The 4,288-nt window shown below is 42.5% G+C and overlaps 1 pseudogene; it reads right to left on the bottom strand.

The window, feature by feature from the left end:
• Positions 1-1,938: 1,938 nt before the first annotated feature.
• Positions 1,939-2,482, bottom strand: LOC129150951 (40S ribosomal protein S6-like; annotated as a pseudogene).
• Between the last annotated feature and the right edge of the window lie 1,806 nt (positions 2,483-4,288).

Here is a 4,288-nt window from a genome sequence, read left to right as displayed (position 1 = left end):
CTCCCTACCCACATTCAAAGTCTCCTGGCAGCTGGTTCAGAAATCAGGTCTCTCTCTCATTGCAAACCCAAACCTTCCTTTCATCTGCACCCAAAACTCCTGGGTACCAAATGCGTGTGAGCAGGTGTGCGTGTGTGCGTGTGTGTTCACATGTGTGTGTGTGTGTCATTCGTATTTAAAGATTACTTCTGTAGTTCCTCATATACAAACACACTGCCCGCCTCATTCCCTCTCTGCCTCCTATCTTATTTCTACCTTTGCCCAGATATTTCTCAGAGGGCACGCTGCCCCCGCAGCACAATGGGCTCATCAGCCGAAAAACCTCAGCATCTTGTCTGGGTCCCCACAGCAATGCAAGGAGAGCAGAGCCCAGGAATCGAGCGGGAGTCAATAAACACCGCCTAGCAGCAAGAATGAGCACCAGGCCAGGGAAAAGCAGGTCTCTGTTTGCTCCTGTTGCATAAGCAGGAAACTTGCACACAGACAGCCCTGAAGTCCTCAGAGAAGCAGAAAAATGCCAGCAGGAAACACATATTTATCTCAACCAGCTACAACACAGTGAGTCGTCATTCTGCCCCCAGACACAGCCCAGGCCGGAATTGTGGGTCCCTGCTGTCAGGTATTTTAGAGGGCGCACCATGAACCCCCTTCCTCTGACTGGCATCTCCAGAGGGTCAATTTCTAGGTATTGATTAGCAGCCTGGCAGCTGAATAACTTCCATTCCTTTCCTGTCTATAAACACCATCTGTTTGGGGAAAAACAGTAACAGGAAAAGGAAAGTGTGCTAAGCAACTAGTGAAAGGCAAGCCATGAGCGTGTGTGTGTGTGTGTGTGTGTGTGTGTGTGTGTGTGTGTGTGTGTGTGTGTGTGTGTGAGTGAGAGAGAGAGTGAAAGGGGGTACACTTTGCTTAGGAAGAAGCTCCAGAGAGAGGCAGACGGGATTGGATTTTCCCAAGCACCTTGGATTCCACTAATGAAGCCATGGTGGGGAAAAACAATGGCATTGAATCACCTCCAATGTGACCTTGAGTACTGCCTGTATTCAATTAAGAGAATTATTTTATGTCAGGAGAATGTGGGGGATCCGGACAGGTTAAGTAAAGTGCCAATGGCCAAAATCAGACTGCCATGAGCATTGGAATAAACTTAACTTTGGCAAAATTGTGACCTAGGCAAAAGTATTTTTTAGTATTCTTACCCCCAGTATTTTAATTTACTTTTTAAACATATAGAAAAGTACTGAATAACATAATATCTACTGCATATATATACCATGATAATTGAACAAATTTTAATTATATTCTTTTTATGACTTAGCCTCAAAGTCATATAACATTATTTCCATTGTATCCCATTGGCAGGGTAGTTCCATGTCCCTTGTAAATGCTAACCAAAGGGCAGAAGAGGCTCTTACTTATTTGTTCAAGTTCCATGAATGTAGTCTCTCTCTCTCTCTCTCTCAAAACATTGAATCATACTGTACTCACCCTTCTTATTGTGATGATGTGAGATGATAAAATGCCTACTGTGATGAGAATAAGTGAGGGGAATGATGGAGGCCTTGTGACGTAGTGTTAGGCTACTATTGACCTTCTGACGACACGTCAGAAAGAGGATCATCTGATTCTGGTGATCCTGGATTATGGAACCACCATGATGTCAATGGTTGAGTATCAGGAACAGATGATGTCGGTGATTGGGGAAATGTAACCTTTTTAAACTGTGGTTGACCATCGATAACTGAACCTGTACAAGCAAAACTGCAGGTAAGTGGGGACTACTATAGTAACATGTTTGGCATAAAATTATTCATAGTATTTACTAGTAATTTTTAAAATCACTACTGCTCCTATTTTCATTCCCTACATTGTTTAGTGTTACCTCAACTTTATACTTTATTCTTTTTTCTGTCTTGAAAAATTATTGTCCCCAAAGAATTATCTTCGATTTTGTTCACCTCTAGGGTGTCTTAGTCCTAGTTTCTTACCTTCTTTGTTTAGGGGCTTTCTCATAACATATTGGCGGACATCATCTTCTTTAGAGAGATTGAAAAGTTTGCGGATTCTGCCAGCTCTTTGGGGCCCCAGGCGCTGAGGCACAGGGGTATCAGCGAGACCAGGAATATCTTTCTCCCCTTTTTTTACAATGCCCAAGTTGAGAACACTGAGATTGGCATCCACAATGCAACCCCGAAGAGATTTGCGTTTTCTCTCTCCAGTTCTCCTTGCTCTATAACAGGAGTGCCCTTTACTCAGCAGCAGGCGGACGTGGCCATGTGTCAAGACACCCTGCTTCATGGGGAAATCGTGTCTGTCATACCCACTACTGATTCGAACCCCATAACCCTTCCATTCTCTCAGAGCGGCAGCAGCAGCTTCTGCGGCCATAGCGCTTCTCATAACAGGTACGAAGTTTGCGTTCATCATCCACTTCAGTGAGTTTCTCGCAGCCAGTGGCTGGGAAAGAGATGTTCAGCTTCATCCTGAAGCAGCTGGCGGCCTCCGAGGCCCCAAGTCTTTATTTTCTTAATGTGAACATAAGGCTATAAACTCACCTCCAAGCATCACAGTGTGTGGTTCCACTATGTACATCCAGTTCTAAGTATCTGGTCACTTTCACCATGAAACTACCCATGAATCCTTTAGTAGTGCAGGCTTTAGTTTTCAAGTATTAAACATTTCATTTAATTTTTCACTTAATTGCTTTTAACAATAAAAACTTGTTTTAAGATTATGTCCTAATATATGACCATTTTCTTAATGTTTTATATGTTCTTTAAAGGAGTATATATTGTCCATTTTAACTGGATGCAGACCTCTATATCTGTATCTCTTATGCCAAATTTTTTATCATGTTGAACCAATATTTCATAGATTGTTCAACCATTGTTTACTTCATCTAGCAGTTTCTAATAGAAGTGTGTTAAAAACTTCCACTCTGGTTATGGTTTAGTTAATTTCTAATTGTTTTAGTTTTTCCATGGTATATATTATAAGGTTTTATGTTGTGTGCATACATGATTATGCTTGCTGTATCTTGTGGATTGTTTTGTAGTATGTTTCTTTAGTCTTAGTAATTCTTTTTTTTATTAATTAAATTCTATTTTACTTGTCAATACTGTAAATGCTTCAGTAGATTAATACATGCCTTCAATATCATTTCCCAAACTTTTCTTTTTAACCTTTCACTGTTCTAGAACTTTTTGGTTTGTTGTTGTTCATTTGTTTTCATCCAATTTGATGGTTTCTGTCCTTTAATAGATAGATTGATTCAATTATATTTATTGTGATTACATTAGAACTTATTTCTACCATCTGGTTTCTCGTTATTAGCTTTTTACTGATATTAGGGGTAATACAGAGCCTGTCACAGAATCAGACAGCAGTTTAGCTCAAGTCCTACTTGAAAGGGTGTGTCTAAATCCTCCTACCTTCCTCTGAGGCTTGCAGCTACGAAAAGCCAGAAACCTAGTCAACTGTTGCTGCCATTTATTTTTCCCAAGGGGAAGCCCCACCCCAGCTCTGCTCTTAGGCAGAGCCCCTAGTTCCATTTCCCTGCCACGTAGCACACTTAATCCCCTGTGGTTCTCCAGGAACGCCACCCCAGCCCAGCACTGCCCACTTATGGCCAACAGCCTAGCCAGTGCCTGCTAGTGTTTAGTGCAGAGGTGGTGCTAACGAGAGGCAAAGTCTTCAGAGCGTGACACAGTGCCACCAATGTCCAGTCATCTCCCCGTTTGGGCAGACTCTCCCCTGACACTCAGATGGTGTCACAACAGCTCCAAATAGCACATCATACCAGGTCTTCCCTCCCTGCCTTCAAAACATACCATTCTTAGGTATCATTCTCGTGGAGCCCTGATCTCTTCTGTGCGAAAGCTAACTGAACTTCCCTAATTCTACCCTCACCGCAGCTGTGAAAAGTATACTTAGGGAAGGAGTAATCACAAGGGAGACTTTAGGTTTGTATGTGGCTCTGGGTTCCATGATAGAGGAAACCATTCAGGGGAAAAGAGAGGGAGAAAGAGATAGAAACATTGATGAGAGGGAAACATCGTTCGGCTACCTCCTGCACTCCCCCTATTGGAGACTGAGCCTGCAACCCCAACATGTGCCCTGGTCAGGAATCAAACCAGCAACACTGGTTCAAATGCGACAACCCTCAAACAACTGAGCCACACCAGCCAGGCTGAAGGAAACCATTCTTAGGACCAACTCCAATATCAATTAGACAAAGCTCTGATGTCATCCTATATAATAAAGAGGTAATATGCAAATTGACCATCAC

The sequence above is a fragment of the Eptesicus fuscus genome, chromosome 12 (genome assembly GCF_027574615.1).
Source record: "Eptesicus fuscus isolate TK198812 chromosome 12, DD_ASM_mEF_20220401, whole genome shotgun sequence".
Taxonomy (NCBI): Eukaryota; Metazoa; Chordata; class Mammalia; order Chiroptera; family Vespertilionidae; genus Eptesicus; species Eptesicus fuscus.
This window is presented reverse-complemented; position numbering and strand designations above follow the sequence as displayed.